The sequence below is a fragment of the Accipiter gentilis genome, chromosome 8 (assembly GCF_929443795.1).
Source record: "Accipiter gentilis chromosome 8, bAccGen1.1, whole genome shotgun sequence".
NCBI lineage: Eukaryota > Metazoa > Chordata > Aves > Accipitriformes > Accipitridae > Astur > Astur gentilis.
The window spans coordinates 5,116,231-5,137,710 of record NC_064887.1 but is presented as its reverse complement, the minus strand read 5'-3'; the positions used below and the strand labels follow the sequence as shown (position 1 = coordinate 5,137,710).

Here is a 21,480-nt window from a genome sequence, read left to right as displayed (position 1 = left end):
TTGGGTTTTTTCTTCCCTTCATAAGATCCTACAAATCTTAAGGGAAAAAGCCTTTTTGTGGTCCTTCCACGCTCTCACTAATTTGCTCAAAAAGCCTACAGTAATTTCCCTGAATAGCTTCCAAAATGAATCCCATAAAACAGCCTCTCTCACTGGAACTCTCTTATTTCTGGGTGAGTCAGAGGATGAGCTCTTTACAGGGCTTATTTGGGGGAAAAAAAAAAAAAAAAAGAAAAAGAAAAGAGAAACACCCCCAAAAAACCAAACACACCCAAACAAAAAAGTGTTTGTAATTTTAAATTCATAAATACACATTTTAAAGTATGCCTACCCTGAGCTGCAGGCATCTTTCTGTTAGAAATACACCAAAACCAACAATCAACGCAGCCACAGCAGCTATTCCTCATCTCAGAAAAGAAAGTCCGATCAGAGGTAAATTTGAAAAGTAAGAAAATACAACCTTGCCAAAAATACTGGCCATGAATTATCTACAGCTGATCAGCAGCTGATCTTTGGTGGCAGGGAGGCATCTCCAAGGGAGACCAGGGCTTCCTGAAAAGGTCACCACATCCCGCACCAGCCTCAGCGTGGGGACCGATATGCCGTGTGTAGCTCGGTGCGTGTTTATAGCAGTAAACTGAGCTTGAAGCACAGAAAACACAAGTCAGGAGTCTCAGTAGCCAAAAAAAGTGGGGTCACAAACCCTGGCCAAAAGAAGCCTTTCCTTACAAGAGCTGCTCGCTGCGTAGCCAGCAGCGCAGCATTCCAGCATCATCCCCAGGTGGCAAATCCCTGACGACAAACTCCCCATGACAGCAGCGCGAGGACTGCTGGAAGAAGGTGACGCAGCCCAAGCTGAACAAGCTGCAGCCATGTTGGCCTCAGCTGCAAGGAGAGTTAACAAAGGTTTACAAAATGTTCCCACCAGCCTCAGCAAGTGTCATTAGCAAAGATGGAAAAGAGAAAGAAACAAAAGATCAGATTAAAATGCCTGATCTTACAGTCTAAAGATTGAATTGAGGTTATATCTAGTGAATAGGGAAGAGTAAAGACGGGTCTGTTGACCAAAACTGGTTTCTGTGAATATGGTGAGTGAAAATTGGTGGCTGCAAAAGGCTGAAGAAACATCACAGGAAAACAAACAGAAGAAGGTTTCATAGATACCATCTACCCAGGGTTTGATGTCACTGGCCAGACTTTGTCCAGAGGTTTTATTTACCTCGAGGATCCCTGCATCAGTTTGTCACAGCACTGCTACCACAGTCAGACTCCCAGCACAGAAATGGAACTTTTTTCCACTTCATATGGGATTCTTCCCACTTCTTGTCTATTTACTCTTTTTCCACTTCCTACCAGGTTTTTAATCCAACATACAGATTCCCACCAAAAAAACAGGACAAGATCCAGAAAATGGTTGCTGTAGCCAATGCACTAGCTGAAAGCTGTGTCAGGAACTGAACAGGCTCGTTGGCTGAGATCACTCACTCTCACTGCATCACCTGTCTCGCCCTCAAACACATTGTTTGCTTCCATTGGGTTTGTCCAAAGACATTATCTATTGCTCTAAACAGAACTAAGCAGCCTCATTATCTGACAGAATAAGACACGTCTGACCAATACCCCAAAACAGGGGACACTGGTAAGTTTTCGTTAAGGTTGTTCCGCTAGCTACATTTTTTCTATTGCAGAATAACCCAGATTATGAACTCCTTTTCTGGTGCATCTCAACAAAAACAATCCCAATATTTAGCAAAAATTTCCTGCTATGCTTGCTACGGTAACCAAATGGTTTGATGCCTTTGAATTCCTGAACCAGTTTAGCTATCTAATGTATTGTGGAGACACCTTGTAAACTATTCTACTTAACACAAACTGAGGTTCAAAAAGAACCGCTCGCTCTAGGTGCATAGGCTGATAAATTATCGTCAACTTGTGAGAGACAACCAAAGTTCTGTGAAAAATCTGTCTCATCACCTGGTCACAGGCCCCCCAGTGGGAACTATGTAACAGTATCAAGGTGCCATCTCCACACTTCTACAGTCTGATGATGTGTGACATGCTTTGCTCCTCAGAGCTCTCTCACCACAACCTTTTCTACAACCTCCCCCAAAAAGAAGCATTAGCTATATAAACGGCATTGGTGCGTACCCAGTGCTTCCCAAGCTGCACACTTTGTTTATGGAGAACACAAAGGCCAAGCCACAAAACGACAGACTAAAACAAATGTGTTACCTGAGCAAGTAAAACTACTAGCTAAAGCAACTGTAGGAAAAGTCTGAATTCTACACACCTCTTTTATAGCCAGCTGGCTTCCTCCCCACCTCCAAAGTCACTAAAAGAGCCCTTATAAAGGAGAACACACCACATGAGAGCAAGTCACCTTAACCAAGGCAACAAAACTAGGAACAAAACAAGGATGATTTCTTCTAATTGCAAGTGGACAAGCAGATGCTTTGTGTTCCTGGTTAGCTCAATTTAGAACACCTCATTTGTCAGGCTTGGATTCAGGATTATGCCACCAACACACCCCACATGTTCTCATTCTCACTTAATGTGTCATGTAATCCAAAATGATCTGCAGAACTCTAAAAAGCCTTGCTAGTGATGGTAGATCAAGCCATAAAACCAACCAAAGCATAGAAGAGTCTAGCAGAGAATATCTTTCCCAAAGGCTAACAGCAAAACCCCAATTCCATTTTGGAGGGAAGCGAGACAGCCGCAGAGGAATGCTCTAACAGGAAAAGCAAGGTTGACCTCACATATTGGGAGTTATGGCCAGTCTCAGACAGTGATCCATTTTCCAAATACTTATCCACCAGTCCAACCTTAAATACTGTTATCCAGAATAATCATACTTGGACAATATTGAAAGCCAAGCCACTCACTGCAGTAAACTCTTGATCCAATTCCAGCAATTCCACACGAATCCTGAAGCATCACTAGTACCATGAGATATTTAGCAGCGATCTCCTGTCTGGAAACATGAGATCACATTTCAGTTTTGACACCGTACACATACCAGCACACTGTCACTCTGTGCTCCATCTCGAGTGAATAGATGGAGCACAAATTTACCACACCACAACTGCTCCAACAGCAGCTGTCAGATTTCAGTACAACCCCTGAACAGGCTTCATTCCACCCAGTACGCCTGCAGTTAAATCTAAAGCCTCAGGGTCCAACAGCACACTTTTCCACAAGCACACTAAAGATTCTTGTAGCTAATGCGGTAAGGGACAACTCAATCTTCTGTGATTTAGCCCCAACAGACAATACCGTTGGATGAATTGGTTAGAGAGATTTCCCCACTAATCTGAGCTTCTTCCAAGAGTTCAATGCCCAGAGCAAACTATCTTTGACAAACTCCCAGTCCTGGCAAAGAGGAAGGTGGGATGGTTTACCACTAAGGGAATGAGAAGTTAAGAGTGAAGACTATCACTAGGTGTCTGTGGGTTGAGCAGAGGGGCGGGGAGGGACACACACACAGCTTACAAATACAAGACCAGGAACTTCAACCCCAATTAAAACATTAGACAGCTGAAAAACTTAGTAACCACCAGTCTTGTCTTTAATATAATGGCCATAACCTTAGAATCTTTGACCACAAACAATCCAGCCTCTCGAAAATTTACTACAGGAAAATGTACTATTAAATCAAATCTGAGCATGGCTCAGAATCTCAACTCTCTTTGTTCCCTGATGCTGCAAGGATGCATCTGGGCAGGGGGTGGAGGGAAAGGGAGGGGTGTTATGAGCAAGCTGGCGCAACTGATTTCTTGTAAATACCATAAAAATGAACACTTGACCATAATCTACGAATTGGATATATAGAGAGAAAATAATTCTTAAAGAAATGAGCGCTTTTAAGTGCTTCTCGAGCATCAAATTGAAGAAAACATTTATGAATTTTCCATCATGTTGTGAAGCATCATGTCAGGCGGGATCAACCACATAAAATTATTTTGTGACAATACATGTAAATGGTCTTAACATTCTCTGTCCCTCTAAAGCAATAGCAAAGACTAGCCAAGCCATCTGAGAGTTCAGAATTGTAATAGGGCCTTTGAAGAGATTATTTGCAGACTAATCCTATATTTTCTCATGGAAGCATTCTACAATTTTAAGTACCATATTCACACGGCACATTTCGCCTTCCAAAATTACCTCTGAAAGAGCCAGTGAGAAATTATACACTGCGTAGACAAGCATATATCTAAATGATATGCATGTCTAACAGAAATAGATTATTTTCAAGGGATCCTAAACTCAGCTTTTCCATTTGTTTGTACAACTGCATGCAATAATAATTTATGTATAAGAATCTATGCATTTCAATCATATACACACAATTGCTAGGGCTTTCTGTTTGCTCATTTTTGCATGTTTATATGAAAATAATAAAAACAAACACCTCTTTAAAGGTATTGCATTTGGGTTTTTTAAAAATCTGAAGAATACGTTTACAATCCTCATAATGCTGAAACACCTTTAAAGAAGAGATATCTACCAGAACATGGAATTTTAATGATAGTTGCTTGAAAGCAATCACTGAGACATGCCTTCAACACATCTTCATTATGCATCCTATGCAGTGCCTTTCCCACTGAACTCTATTTTCTTTATTCCCCACCTATGATTCTCAGGAATTCAGGCTTCTAACCCTGGTCTTCTGGATATTATCCAAGCCAGAGGACTCAAACAGCAACTGGTCAAAAGTGTGAGTCTCCCAGTGACATGTTAAAGTGCTTCAATGTATCCCACATTCCCACTAAAGCAGGAAATAGTCTAGAGTAATCCACAAAGCGTTTTGTTTTTTTTTTTATTTAAAAAAAACAAAAACAAAACACACACACACACACAACCACCTTGTTTAGGTTGCAAAGAATCGGTCCTCCAAATCTTGCTTTAAATAACAAGAAGAAACTAAGAAACCAAGAAACTAAGATATAATAAGACTGGTTTGATACTTAGATCAACCCAAAACAAAAACCTACTTGTCACAACAGGAAATTTTCCTCATTGCCTGTTCAAAAAGAAGCCTGTTTCTTATCCAACTGTACCAGCAGATAATGAATGAAAGTGGTTACGAGTTTGGGAAATCTTCAGGCAAGCTGCAGAGGAAACTGTTGGGATCCTGCTTATTCCAAAGCTCAGCCATTTCATCAGCCAGCAGAGAGTGAGCCGTGCTGTGCAGCATTGCATTACAAGCAGTATGCTTTCTGCTGGTTTTGTTTGTTCCTAATGAACTCTGAAGTAATAACACCACACTGGAAATACATTGGGGCAGCAATAAAAATCTGTAGTTGCATTCTTATATCTTTGTCACGCCTGAAAATATCCAGATTGAGCAGCAATAACTTGCTAGAACTTCAACTGAAACAAAAGGGTTTCAATTCACTGCAGCCCTACTTGGTACAAAGAGCTTGAGAGAGTTCTGTACCTGCAGCAAACTCCGTGAGCCACAGGGGATGATGGGAGAGGCAAGATTGTCCTTGATTTCATCTGATTTCATGGATATGTTAACATCCAGTCTCGTTTAAGAGAAAACATTGAAAAAGAAAACATGTGAATATGAAGCAGTTTTCGCAAGTCAGGTATATTTATACACAGCACATAATTGCTAAAACTACAGAAGTACTGTGGGATGGATAGGAGAAGGCTGCCTGCATCCCTACCACTGTAAGGCAAACCCAAGGCTATGAAAGCTGGAGAGTACAAAGAACAACCCAAACCAACTTGAAATCTCTCTCTCTCTCCCTGTCCCGTCCCCCCCCTCCTTCTCCAAAGCTGCACCACATCATGTTGTACCAGAAAGCTAAACATTATTATTTCTGTTTCACCAGAAGACAGGTAAAGAGCAGAAGAGAGTGAGCACCATCACAGCGGGCTGAGGAGATGAATCACATCATTGTGCTTATGCCACTGCATCGCACCTCAAAAGCAAACAAGCAAAACCACAGTGTAGCTACAGTTCCTCACCCAGATTCCCTATTCACCCTTCTGTTTCCATCTTGGCCACCATACTGTTCACGGTAGCCAGCTCTATAGAACTACACAGGAAAATCATTTACTTTCCCAGCATTTCAGTGCCATAATTTCCAAGATGAGAGCAGTGCTGCTTCCCTTCCCCACAGAGATATTGTCAGCCTTACTCTCCTGTTCCTGCAAATAACCATTGACCCTGTCCCGGTGCTGGACACAGAGGAGAATACAGATGACCTGACTCACAGCTGCCTTTAATATCTTTTCTAACACAAAGAAATTAGATTAATCTCATATCAAATGCGAATGTCATGTTCAAAAAGTCAAGACTTTTCTCCAATAATAAGCTTGTATCTGTAAAACCCTGCGGCACAGCAACACAAGGTTTCATTTTCTTCTGTGTTTTACCATGGAGAGGGGAGAAGAATTTGGTTTTACTGCCCCATTCATGGTGCATCCCTGATCCTTGGGTCCTTACTGAAGTAACCGACTTTCAGATACAACAGCAGGAAGAGTCTCCAAAGTGGCTTTCAATAACTTAATTTAAAAAACAAAAAACCCCCACTAAACTCACACCACCTTCTAAACTTTGTCTGTGTGAGGAGTGGTGCATTAGATCAGATAAGGGATATTAAATGGCCTTTAAGTCTGACAGCAAAGAACAGCTCTAATGGGAGTCCCAAATTGTGCTGCTAGCGATATACTGTACTCACAAAACAGTAACATCAAGATGCCAAAACAGTGCCATGACCTATATTTCCGGCAAACCAATTTTCTTCTTTGTAGGGTGGATGGAAAGAATCCAACTGCATTTTAAGTTCCTTTTCTTTCCGCTGGAACTATGCCTTATCATACACATTTTTCTTACACCCAACTTTTCTGTGGCCCACAGCATTTAAAGCATGAATTATCTACAGTCTATTTATGCAGTTGTAAACAATAAATACTGCAAAATCGTGTTTAGGCTGCACTTACCGGATGGGAACAGAATTCTTTATATCTCATTTCCCCACTTTTAAAAGAAGCCAAATCCCTTAAAGGAGAACCTTAAACAGAAGAACAATGTTACAGAGGAATAGAGGTCATTCTGAGGAATTTCTGTGGATTCATTACTGATGCAGTATAGCTTAGCTGATACTGTCAGAGCATGGAAGTTCCAACCTTAGCATTCCCATCGTCAAAATTACAAGTTCCCCCACTGTGCATACCTTTCAGTACTGCAGCTTTTTTAAACAGCGTAAGCCAGGGAAACACTACGCTTAGGCCACAGTGACAGGCTTACCCGAGCTTCTAGTAAGGTGGCACCCAAAAAAATCCACTGCTAGCACAAGGCAAAACCATCACTAAGGACTGAAAAGACTGGGAGACAGAGCAAATATATTTCATCTCCAAAGGTCGCTGCTTGGGTTTTGCACACATGAAGACGCCCAAATTTCCAACATACATATTTATCAAAGTGAGGCATTTCTCTTTTGGGTACTCCCACTCTACAAGAAAATTGTACCCTTTAAGAAGGACATTAAAATCAAGACAACATTTTTAGAAGACTTCTTTGACTCTCAGTGCCTTGTGACATCCCTAAAAATTCCATTTTTGCCTCAGAAGGAGGAACTTCACCCATGTCTTGTACAGACACACTATGCTCTGAGTGGTCAACAAAACACCTGAAAGGATTTATGATAAGCTTGTTTTCACCACCCCATCCCCCTTACAGATATCCTTGCCAAATGCAAACACTCTCCCTCAGGCAGGAAAATTTGGAAACAGAACACCTGATGCAGCTTTTATTCCAAAATTGCCTCCCGTGTGTTGAGTGTCAAAAAGAGCCATGTTGTGCCACAGCACCCGCTTGTCTCAGGAAAATTGAAATCGTTCGGTGTCTAACACTTTGAATGATTTCCCAACTTCTCACTTGCCCCATCTGCTCCTCTCAGTTCGTTTTGATTTGTTTTAGCCTTTGTGTCTGCAGTGGTACCAACAAAACTGCAGCATCACTGCAAGATCCTCTGCTACGGAGCAGTGCCAAGTTAGTCTCCAATTTAGCCTCCTCCAAAAGAAAAACACCAAAACACCAAGATCACTGTCCAGTTCTGTTGTCTCTCCCTTCCTCCAAAATATGCACAAGCAGCTATCTGGCTTCAATGCTGAGCTCTCAAATAATATGCCACCTATAAGATAACCAACATTAGAATTACAAATCAGATGTCCACAGAAAACATGCACATGAATGCTGTATCTCAGCCCCAATTTTACTTTATTTGTTGGTCCAATTACCCAAGTCAAAATTACTTGAGTTTATGTAGCATTTTGTTTCTTTGCTGTTAGCATGGTATTTATAGGACCTCTAAGGCAAAAATACCAGCTGCTTTCCAACATTTAAGAAACTGGGATTCTGAAACCAGACACAGAACTTTTAGTTAGGTGGGAAAATTTATAAAAACCAATAGGTGAGATATACACATGAAAGGGGTTCTTTTGTTAACACAGTACACAAGGTAGGCAATCACAGTGCTCTCCCTGAACTTCAAGAGAGCCAGGATATGCCCATCCAGGGTTTTAAAAAGGGCCTTAAATACGATGGAAGAAAGATGTTACAAATAAGCACACAAAGAACAAAACAACAAAAAAAAACAATCTACCCATTCAAGTCTCCACTGAAAAAGACTCAACTCTGACCGAGCAGAACCTTAACAAAAGAAACTGGAAAACGCCACACTCACACACTTGTTCATCATCCTGCAGGTTTAAAGTCAGGGATCACCAGATTAATGAGGGCCCACAAAGATGCGGGTGTACCAGGGAGAAGGGAATCAGTCCAAGGCTCTCAATTCTGAGCCACGAAGGACTGGATACACAATATTGCACAGAGAAAAACAACTGATGAGGAACAGCATTCACAGTTCGCACCCCTAACTTGTGTTCAGTGTCATCGCGAGCATCATGCTGAAAACTCAAAACTCTAAGACAACTGTGGTCTCAAGTTGCCTTAGGTTTACTCTAAAGAAGGTCTCAAACTCAGTGAAAAAAAAAAATTTAAACCTCTCCAACACTTTGGCATATACTTCTTCAAGTGCAAAGTACCAACCAACACAAGTGACTCAACGTGTGGCTTGGTTTGGTATTTGTAACAAGTGTTCAGCATGTATCAGGTAACCGTGAACTTCTGCTTTAGCTTCAGTAAAGCACACAGTGGGTGTACCAATACTTACCCATACTTGGCACTAGCTCCACTATGCTGAAGCATTTAGCTAGAATTTCTTACAGTAGCCTCAGTGGTATATTTTTTCCCCAGTGTTCATTCCCTCCTTCCGGTGAAGCTAATGAAATTTAGCTCTGCAATTCAAAAGACATATGGCTATACATCTTTAAAGAGAAGTCACTAAACACACTGCTGCTGCAGCGTCCCGAGCAGCCAGTCACAAAGTTGAGCTGGTCCTGAATTCAGGGAACGTCGTTCAGCGGTCATTGGGGAGTAAATGAGGCAGAAAGCAAGTTAGCCAGGCAACTGCGGAGATGAGAGCCCAATCAGATGTGGGAGCTGCAGGGGAAGCAAAGGTGAACAGAACTAGAGAGCCAGCATCTGACATTTGCAAAGTAAAATATGATGTTTGCAACTAATATGTAGAAATAGGAAAAGAAATCTCACTGGCAAAAAAGGCTGGCTGTTCCATCAACTGCTCTTGTGAAATTCTTTGAAGGCTGAAGTGCACATCAGTGAGCATGTGTTCATACTGCTTCTTCAATAAAGGGGGAAAAATAAACCAGGATACATACCAAAAGAATGAATTAACTAGCTTTGATGGACACATCACTCTCCTTCAAAAAGCACAGTTGCTCCAATCTTTGTTCCTATCTGTTGACACCTACTGACAGGTGAAAAACGCTATTCCATTCCCTAATTTGTACTTTTGAAATAAGGGTTATATGATCTCCTTGTCACTGTGAAATGTACAGCATAATTCCAATGATGAAATCTTAGTCGGTTACTGATTTTTTTCCACAATATACTGAAAGAAAAGTTGCCAGCCAAACATCTCCAGCCAATTGCAAAGTACGCTATTAATGAAATTAGAGTAAGAGGAATGTTTTTGTATGGCTTTTTTTAGTAAATAATTCCAAGCGACTCCATTGCACAATTACAGTATCTGAACTTTGCTTTTTAAATGGTGTAAACTCCACCGTGTATTTGCACTTGAAGTGATAATCTGAAGGCAACAGAGTCTGTAACAAGTGAAATTATTAATAAACTCTACCCCGGGTCCTCCTGCTAACAAATGTCACTGTAACTAACAAATGTCATTGTACCCTAGAACCCTGCACAAGGTGACAATCTTGCTACCAGATTAATATTTTATTTCTTCAAAATTTGTATACAGAAAGTTAGAGGAACAGACAAGCATTTCCACAGAAAAACAACCTATTTCAAAGACAGCCATTTAGAATTAAAAGTACTTCCTTGGTCTCCAGAATCAGAATGAACTGGGCAAACCACAACCTCTAGGACCTACAGTGATATTCAACCTACATCATTCCTCCACATGAAAAGAATGTCTGGTCTCCTGTGACTAGGCACTAGATAATCTGAGCTTGTGCAAAGTAAACTGTAAAGGAAAGAGAAAAAATGCAAAGGAAAGAAAAAATGTCTGATCACTCCCTATCACCACCATCAAGGAACTGTTCCATCAGAGGACCGAGTTGCTCAAGGAATTGGTAATGGTACATGTGCCTTTTCATGTCTAGGTAACCCGTGCAAATCTGGCTCAAGCTGATAATGATCAAACCTAATTACAATCTGACAGCTGCTCAGTGGCTTATACAGTGTTGCCCACTCTTAAGATTTTATCACAAGTCTCATGATATTTAGCATTCTTCTTAAGCCCTAATTCCTGAAGTCAAGCAATTACCCAAGCTTCTCCACTTGCAATAAAAATGGAGTTTCCATCCCATGAGCTTGGAACAAAGCTTTAAACATGACCTAAATGCAATATAATGGTTTCTAAACTCAAAAAAAGAACAGATTGTTTAAATTTGCAAGATTTTTAAACTGAAAAGGTTTTGTTTTGAAGACTAAGTCAGGAGCTGGAATGGTTGTTTGACAAAGCTGCACATGGATCATCTTACTTCAACTTCTGGTGCTCAGGATAGACCAGCATCCAGTGTCACAACCAGAACCTTCATGGCCTGTGGAAAAACAGGTTGGGAGAGTAGGACTGACCTGTCTTTGAGGCAATTCACTTGGCCCTCATGCTGATACACAGCATGCCTCCCTCTGCAAGCCTTATCTGTCCTTTCTCTCCTTTCAGGGAGCACACTCACTTTCCAAGTTCTCATTTCAACACTTTATACGAGGACACTATTTTTTTTTTTAATATATACATTCTGTTAGGTCACTTTACAAGCTTCTTACAGCTGTACAGCCAGATACAGATGGATACAGATATACATAAAACAAGAACAAGCTAAGAACAAGCAACTCCAACAGATCATTACACTGTCAAACAGCAAGGGTAGAGCACGTATCACCAAAAAAGTGAAATTAACAGGCTTAAACCAAAGTCACTGGTTAAAACTACAGCAAAATAAATCACCTGCACAAGTAATTACTTCAGTTTTCTACACCTTTGCAACACTGAGTGCCTTGCTAGAACTTAATATCTTTCCTCCAATGCTGATGCCTGTCTCTTAGAAACAACTTCTACCATCTCCCATACTCTAGTCCAGCTCAAACACCTTTAACTCAAGAGAAACCCAGATGACAGCAGGGGAGAGGAGATGGTGTACTATCCTACACTGGCTTTTGGCTAAGTTCTTCACCTACGCGCAAGAAAGCCCTTCTGGCTCAGAGCAGTGGGCCAGCTGGCCCTGTATGCAGTAACCTTGACTCTTTGGCAGTCACCAAGAGCAGACACATATTGCGATAATTCACCAGAACACATTTCCAGCCTCCAGACATTTGTGAACCTGGCATTTCTACATCAGAAGCAGTATCACCCCATGCACTAGTCCTCAGTTCTACCACAAACTTTTCCAGAAGATTGCTTGGTCTGCGTAAGCTTGGAGCGCCCACAACATCCCAAGGCAGTGACCTTTCCTGCATTAACACCACCTTGTGTGAAGCACCTTACTCGTTCTGTGTCTGTTGCTTGCTTGTTTCATATGACACCTTTCACTTAATTTACTGGAAAAGACAATTCCTTATTCAGTTCTCCATACGGTTTTAAGAGGTCTCTATCATAAGTGCTCTGTTGTCTGGGCTAACCTTCTCCTGCTCCACTACCTCTCTTTTATGCTGGGGGGACATGAAAGCTTTGGCTAGGGTAGCTCAATCACACTCAGAAAATAGACATTCAGCTAAAAATCTCTCACTTTTGTTTCTGTAAAACAGTTCTTGTCTTCCTAACTTAAGTTATCCAACCCAAACCTAGCATCGCAGTCCAGAACCTTTAAGAGCAGGATACTTAGCTAATTACTTCAGTTTTTCTTCCATATTATACTTAGAAGACTTGACTATACAGAATTCAAATTACATAGCTCAGAAGGAAAGTTAGACACTGATGACTTCTAAATTGAGATCTCTCTGGCTTTGGATCAGGGAAACCTTTAGGTCCACCACATCAAACCAGCAGGCTAGAATTTTGGTCATGCAACAAGAAAGACAGTAACACCACAACCCCTGACCTGCTGCAACAGCCAAAAAGGTGAATATTCACTGCAACCCTTCTGCTTTCTTTCTACACTTTCTATACTCGATTCCTAAGGGGAACCTCAAATATGCATAATAAAAAACAGGAACATTTTAGACACTAAGCACAGCTGACCTTTACATAAAACTATTCTATTTCAATAATGTGTAAGAAATAATGCGTTAGTATCCAACATGTCTGTTACGCTTTGTAGAGATAGTGGGGATGCTGAAAAGCTTTCTTTTTTTCCAGTGGTATATCTTTTCATAGCTCTAAGCCAAGTAATACATATGCCGCACCAGAGTGGAATTATGATTTGAGAATGTCCTAATGTCCTGATCCCAGGACAAATTTTTCCAAACTCTATGCTGCACCAGAGTGGAATTACGATTTGAGAATGTCCTAATGTCCTGATCCCAGGACAAATTTTTCCAAACTCTCGCATACAATTTACAATTACATGTCCACTAACCACAGGGCAACTGTTGGAAGGTCATTTGTATTGATAACTGCTATAGAGAACTTGTGATTTAACTGAAGTGACACCGGCATTAGCAATAAAGAGCATACTCTCAACCCTAACCCAGGCTTGACTCCAACTCTACACAGTCCTCCTGTGGACCAAGCCACAAAGCCTGTTCCACATGAAAAATACTGAACTAATATAATTTAAAGCATGAATTTAAGCTCATTTGAAAGGCTGCAAAACCATGTGGAGGCATGGTTATTTCAATAGTAAAGTTGCAATTTTCAGTTTAGCTTTAGCTGACTGAAGGCATTTAAACATTAAATCTATGTAAGCCAGTCCTAATCTGAAAGATGTTTCCGATAACGGCCTGTACCAGCTTAACAGTGTAGGGAAAAATAAATCAATTTAAAGTGAGACTTGTTCAGCGATCATGTACATCTCAGACCTATGACTGGAGGGACTTTGGTCTATTGACAGTAATCACACACTTCAACACAAGCCCGACATCATCTCTTCATTCACCAGACAAATAAAATTTCACGTTGGAAAACAATAATGACAACAAGTTAATATTTTCAGTAATAAGTTATCTTCACAAAGAGCACTTGACCTTCATTGTAATTTCCACACAGCTTGCAGTAAACCACCTGAGTGTGTATAAAATGTAATGAATAAAGAAATATTAAAAATGATAGAATGTTATTAAAGTAGGTCACAATTCAAACAGCACAATTACTGAAAAAATGATGTTTGAAACTACATCACTCACAACCCTTTTCACACTGGATGAGCTACTCTATAATTTATTTTGCCTAACAACAGCTTCTGTCCATATTCTCTCTCTCTTTATCCCCAAAGACTCTATTAATGCAGACCACTGTGCCGCATGACAGCATAATGCCCACATGAGGCATGAAATGTCACAGATCACAGCTTTACACCTGGCCAACATAATATATTCATCAAATTCTTTCAAGCAGTAGAAGCGTTTGTTGTTATTTTGTGGGTCAAGCCACACAGAGGCAGATGGAATGGGCACTTTATTTACATGTGAAGTCCCTAAGCCCATTCACTTTATTTATGACGGACAAAATCTGGCTTTAGTCATCTAGGAAGCCTTGGACCAAAGACATTGTTATTTTACAAAGATAAGGAAGAGTGGTTTCCTCTGAGGCTTCTGGATGACAATGAAGATTCATTTTGTTCCTTAACATTACATTCCACATACTCTGAACATCTTAAAAACCTCAGAGTTGGGATTTTAATTCACATCCTAAGAGGAGCTCATCATAATTAAGACCCACCTGTACGTTAAGGCAGCTCTGACAGACAGTAACAGAACGGTGAGACTCTCCCCAGCACTCACAACTGCCCCTCTGAAACCCCCAGAATTCTGTAGAAACTGCACCATAAGCCTGCATAACAAAGGTTGGAGTGGTCAGCTCTTTACTTTTAACCAGAAATTCAAGACACGTGGATGAAGATACTGCCTTTACCCAGTGTTCCATAGCCTACAAAACAATCTAAACTGTCCACAAATATATGAAAATGTAGAACGGAAATCCTTGGATGCAAAATGTATCACTTTATACATTATGTATATTTTGAGTGATTTTGAAACAGCATTTTAAATTATTGACATTGATGTTATCATGAGAGTTTTGGGGGAAATGTCTATATAAATAGCAAAAATCTTTGCTATAAGGAGAGTATTAACGCTGTCATCTTTTAATTATCTGTGTTGAATACGAGTATTAGTGACATAGGTAGCTTAGAAGCACAGCCTCCTTATGTTTCAGCTTGCAGGAGAACAAAATCTCAGGACAGGTGTTCGAATAGAAAACAAAGTATCTAATATTACATTCCTCTTATATTTTGTTAATAAAATTATATATTAAAGTCTGGATACATATCTAATTTTATCTCTCAGCATCTGCCACTGCTTCATGACTTCTACCATAGACTGCAAGCACTTTGATAAACAGACTAAAAGGTAGCTCAGTAGATAGAGAGCAATCCTCCAAGTTCCCAGAACCGTATTTTGACTGAATCACAACAGACGCACCATCCCTAAACCTCCAAAATAACATGAAGCCTCTTCTCCCCCTGAGAAGCATACTGCCATCCTACTGCTTCTTCCAGTCTGAATACCAAAAAGCACTGATATTAAAAAACATTCATAACCGGACAATGACTTTTTACGGAGGAGAGGGCTTTTTTTTTTTCTTTTTTTTTTTTTTTTTGGGGGGGGGGGGTGGGGTAGTTCAAGTTCAGATAGCTAAAAGGAAAATTGTGATTATAGAGAAGAAAATATTTTACACATCAACTCCTTTCTCCTGAAACACCAGTTTCAGTAAGATTTATCATCTGTTTACTATTGACAGGTAATTCTTCCATCCACTAGTCCTCAGAAAACAGGGGAGAGAACCAGCACACTAGAGCTTCAGGAAGGAGAGGGAAATATGCTATGGCCAACTCGAACTGTAGAGGGACTTCTCCATATGAAGACCATAGTTATCCAAATTGAAACTGCGTTTTGACATGTGCTCTTGGAAAAAAAAAAAAAAAAAAAAAAGCCTTATTAGTCTATTCATTGACACAATCTGCTATAAAGACCACCTGGAGTTACCAAGGTGCACCACGTCATGTAACACCCAGCCATGATAACTAGGGTTGATAGCGTTTAGAAGAACCTGCAACTAATAATAAGCATGCAAAGACATTACTGCTAACACAACAAACTTCCAGGGACGGGAGGAGCGATGGCGTAAGAGCACCTTTACCTACCACTCCACAAAAAGGAAGTTAAGTAGAAAGGAAGTATCAAGTAATGCCGAGTGTCTGGATTTCCTTTTGGCTTAGCAGCTCAAGGTGAAGAAAACGCCTGGACATGTGGAGTTGCAAGGCAGGTGTGCCCAGAGAGCCTTGAGCCTGTGGGGAGGAAAGCATATTGACCAAAGCAACATTTCCTGAAAGAAGGCAAAGCATGCGCTTCATCCTCATGACAAAATGAAAGCTCAGGCTTTCAAATGAGATGTAAAATAGAGCCCTGACCATTCATCGTCATTAAAGATCCCATGACAATTCTTGCAAGAGTAAAAATGTTAACTAACATGTCCTGGCCAATATCCAACTCGGATAATTGCATTCTGCTTCCTAAATTCCCCTTGCAGTTTCAATTGGATTAGTTTTTCTTCATTTCTCTTCCCTAAACCCCTCCTGCATAATGTTTCTAGCCCAGAATGGCTGCTGTATTCCACTCCAGAGGTGCGTGAATTATCAGTGTTGGGCAATCCCAGCATACATTTTGTATACATTAGTCAGAGAAAATGCTCTGTGAGCTGGAGTAATACCCTCACCTCTCACTGAGGAACATTTAACTTTTCAAATGAGAAATCCCACTGATGTTAGTAAGATTTATTTTTTTTCCCCCCCTAAAATACTGCTCTGCAAGGAAGGGTAAGTATACCAAACCCATCCTCCTGCCAATTAGGGCCATATCCTCAGCTTAAGGAAGAAGATGCAGTTGCTTTGACTTCAATAGAACTCTGCTACATTAAAACAGGAGTAAATATTCATACAGTATTTTTCCATTAAGTCACTCATGTTTAAATGTTGCAAGAATCAAAGAAGTTGGCTGTTGAATGCATCAATCTGTGGATATGAAAGAGGAGTATTGGAACGTATTCTCCTCGCTTTTAACTGGCTTGCACAATCTTCATGCTATTTTAAAGGAAAGTTGGAGGTTCTTTAACTGGCATACCAATGAAAAATGAAAGTGCTGTGAAATATGAATCTCCTGTTGTTTGTTATGTGTACTCTATTGTAAGTACTCACAATACTATGGAGGCAAACTGAAAAGTCCTGACCCAGTGCATTTTACGGAACAGGAGGAGCAAAGGTGATTTATGTGCATAAAAGCAAAAACTGACAACCCTTTGATTTTCTTGTAGAACAATCCCAAAACGGTTGTTAAGACTGCTTAGGTTTTTTGCCCTCTGCACTTCCTGTAACAGGACCATTTTATCCAGCATGCTGTTTTATAGACACTGTGTAAAGAGTCATTTCCATCTGCTATCCAGGTTACTTGAAAGAATACTTGTCATTCTCTCTTCCAAGAACTCTTAGCAACAGTTGACAATGGCTTGTTTTCATTTCCAGCCTGCGTCTGCATCCCTGGTAAAGCATAAAACCACAAACATGCCACCCACTTCGTTCTTGAGAGCTCTGATAGCAGAAGGACATCCTTTGGGCTACAAAGATGATCAGGGGGCTGGAGCACCTCCCCTGTGAGGACAGGCTGAGAGAGTTGGGGTTGTTCAGCCTGGAGAAGAGAAGGTTCTGGGGAGACCTTATAGCAGCCTTCCAGTACTTAAAGGGGGCCTACAGGAAAGATGGAGAGGGACTCTTTATCATGGAATGCAGCAATAGGACGAGGGGTAACAGTTTTAAACTGAAAGAGGGTAGATTTAGATCAGATGTAAGGAAAAAGTTCTTCACTGTGAGGGTGGTGAGGCACTGGAACAGGTTGCCCAGAGAGGTTGTGGCTGCCCCATCCCTGGCAGTGTTCAAGGCCAGGCTGGATGGGGCTTTGAGCAACCTGGTCTAGTGGAAGGTGTCCCTGCCCATGGCGGGGGGGGTTGGAACTAGATGATGTCTAAGGCCCCTTCCAACCCAAATCATTCTATCATCCTATGAAAAATCCGAGAGCGCAATTGTAGGCAGCCTGCAGTCAGATGAATGGGGAACGCAGAGAATATACTCATTTTGGTATTTCCTCATGAGTATCATAACCCTCCTCCTTTCCCTCTTGTAGACAGTGAATTCACTTAATAGGTGCGACTGTGAAAGCATCCATATTTGCCATCTCCAGGCTGGGTTAGCTGCAACATCATGCTTACTTCCCTACACAGAGCGTGGAAGAGGGTGATGTAGGACCTCCAATAGTATCCTACTTCCATGGCAAACACTCCCAGTACTAAGGTATGGAATTGAGTGGTGAAATTGGCACTAGAGGGCGAATATCAGGCACAGGCATGACTTAGGCTCATCTGAAGAGCACAGATGGATCTGCAAAGGAATTTTATGTCAGAATCAGATGGTTAAAGAAACACGACTATGTTCCTGATCTGCAGCACACATACGAAATTGCTAAGGACAAAGCTGATCATCAGAAGTGACTGACTCAAATTTTCTGCTGCTCATGTACTGCTATTCGGGGTACCAGTCCTGACTCCAGCTCAGCTCCTTTTGCACACAAGAGTTGACATCAACATGGGAAACAATACCCATCCTCAACCACATACTCGTCTGTTCCTATAGTTTCGCTCCAGTGGAGAAACGGGCTTGAGCTGGAGAACACTGAAGTTTGCACCTCTATGGTAAGATGTACTCAAGATTACCTGGTGTTTCTACAGCAAACACAGGATTGAAAGATCAAACCTTTCACTGAAATTTTATTACAAAAGTGTACAACTGTTCATCAGTAGCCTGTTTCATGAGCAATCTGAAAAAAAGACTGGAGTAAGAGGTCTCCTTCAGCCACTCCTTCCTTCCCACTTTCTTTTTTTTTCTTTAAGACTGCTCTATCTGGAGTAGAAACACTAGCATTACTGTGCTGTGAAATACAGTAGTCACTGGCACAACAACTGATAAAAAAATAGCATGACTACAAGAACAGAAGCTTGGGATTAGAGAGATCTAAAAATGGAAGGATTTCCCTCCCCTCCCCTCTGCATCCTGATGAACCCTTCCAAAACCTGACTGTAAACATTTTAATTCTCTGTCATCTTGCTGGAGGAAATCATTACAGAGGCAAAATTAGAGAGCACCGGGTGCCGCTCTGCAATAAGCATCTGTCAGTCAAGCAGGCATCACCCCACGAGTCACCCCAAGCACTTCCATTCTCCAATCCAGGAGAAGGGTGCTGGACGCAGAGGGTTTGCTTGGAGCACAGCTTGAGTGATCAGGCCAAAGCTTTACTTCAGCTAGTCAGTGGCATGATATTTTAATTTATTATTTATTACTTAAAACAAACAGAGTCATTCTCTCTCCTCCTCTCTGGTTCAAGCAGTTTATACATTTAATTCAATTTTAAGAGATACGTGTTTGTTTACTTGAGCAAACAAAAAACAGTAATGAAGAGCTGCAGTTAGAGAGAAATAACCAACCTGCTCATCTTCCACTCAAAATTAAATTTTTAGCACCAAATATTGACATTAGAAGGTAAGCAGCTTAGTTCCATGTCTGCTTTTCACACCTTCCAAGTACACACCAGATAATTTGGTGCGAGATCACTGAAGGATACATGCTGACCTACGCTGTGATTTCAGCATTACGTCCCACAGAAACCACCATCTAAAACATGTTGGGGTTCCTCAGAATAAACCTTCATCACTTAATTTGCCAACACCATCAACCTCAGGAATCTTTTTCCCTTTTATCTCTAGTTTCCCTTGCCTTCATTCCTTGCAGCATCACAGATAAACCATACACAGAAAAGAATGATGGTATCATGTACCACTGCACTCTACTTGGTTAAGGAAACATATTCAAGCAGGAGACCTCACTGTCAATTAAAGGAAGAAGGAAGGGGAAAAAGGAAAGGGGAAAAAAAAAAAAAAAAAGACAAAAAAAAAAAAAAGACCAGAAGAACCTGTTGCAAAAAAGAGAGAAAAATGATTTAATTCAAATTAAAGCTTTGGGTTTAGGGCTTTTCCTTTTTTAGGTTTTGGGTTTAGAGGTACCACTCACATGAATACCTACAAGCAGTTTAACACCACAATTAAAAAAGCACAGTCAATTCAGCCCAGATTCCTTAAATCCAACATAATTATTTCCCATAGAACTACTGAAGTCTACTGAAAACATAGCTGCAGCATTAGAGGGTTATTTGCTCCAAGGACCTTTTTAATATGGCTGTATTGTAACACTGCAGTGCAAAAGCCTCTCTAGTCATAAAAAGAAATTTAGCTCAGAAACACAACTTGTGGGCAATGAAAAATACATTTGCTTCAATTTGCACTCATTTAATAATAGCATTATTTAACAAGATCAGTTAAAATGACTATCCTCAAAAGACATAGGAGTGCACCTCTTCTCTTGAGACTCCTAGGGCACTGAAATGAAATTCATTTCTGCAAACCAAACGTTCAAAGCAACCAGCAGCACTAGAAAGACCATATTTAAAAGGGAGAAAAACATTTTGTGCCTGACCAGAAAAAACAGCCCCTCTCTACCCCATCCTCCACCCCCTCCCCATTTTACTTTAAAGCTGCCATACATTTCACTGGCAAAGAAAATTACATTCTTCCACGGGAAGTAACAGCATATTTGTCCTTACACTTGGATTTTCATTCGAAATCAAGAACGCGCTCAATTTGCACACATTGGGAAACAGCTACTAAAATCGGGGTGTATACTGTATCACATCACTAGTCAAACCCCACGTATCCTCGCAGAATTGTTTTCCTACAAGGTTATGCCTAACTGGCCACTAACCTAACTGATTAATCACCTACATTATAAGAAGACGTTGAGAAAAAGGCTGAAGGGCAACAAAATATTTATTCGGGTTGCAAATATTAAACCATCAGGGGACAGCCGGTTCAAGTTGCTCCTTCCCGGCTGCGCACGCAGAGGTGGAAAGCGAGAAAACCCTGCTCAAGAGTCACACGCACACACAAATACGAAAGAAACCGGTGTCTCACGTTCGTTCCCACTAGGGCCGCGAAGCAGCTCGCTACAGCTCTAAGTTGCCTTTGCCCGGCTCTGGAAGTGTTAAATTATTCCACCCGCCACCGAAACAGCGGGTTCTCCGGGCAGAGCCGCGGTTCGCATCTCCCCTCTCGCACGTCCCAGCCGCGCAGTTCTCGCCGACTTCGCCCCGGCTGGCAGACGAGGAGGCACCGGGCTGGCCGGGCATCCCCTCCCCGCCTCACTCGGCGGCTCCTCCGCCGCCGCCGCCCGCCGCGCCGGCGCCTCCCTCCCGGCAGACCAAACTTTGCGCTCAAGTCCGCCGCCGCCGCTACGCGCCTTTCCCTCCGCACCGACTTACGCGGGCGCGGCAGCGGCACCCGCTCCCGCGGAGAGCCGGGACACCCCACCACCACCGCGACCTGCGCAAGGCGGGGAGGTGCGTGTATGTGAGGGGGAAGAGGCCACGGGCGACTCCCCCAGCCGCTGGCTCCGCGGCTCCCCGCCGCCTGCTCCTCCTCCTCTTCCTACCTGCAGCCGGCGCCGCTCCCCGCAGCGCCCCGCTCATCCTCCTCCTCCTCCTCCTCCGGCGGCGGAGGGGTGCGCGCCCCTTTCCTTCCCTTCCCTTCCTTTCCCTTCCCTTCGCTCCCG

At 41.8% G+C, this 21,480-nt stretch overlaps 1 protein-coding gene across 1 annotated transcript in view; it reads right to left on the bottom strand.

Moving 5' to 3' along the window:
- Nucleotides 1–21,396, bottom strand: part of DAB1 (DAB adaptor protein 1) — a 471,207-nt gene extending 449,811 nt beyond the window's left edge. The window contains exon 1 of the mRNA XM_049809443.1: nt 21,361–21,396. The gene's annotated coding sequence lies outside the window, so the exon portion shown is untranslated. The remainder of the gene's footprint in view (nt 1–21,360) is intronic.
- Nucleotides 21,397–21,480: the final 84 nt, after the last annotated feature.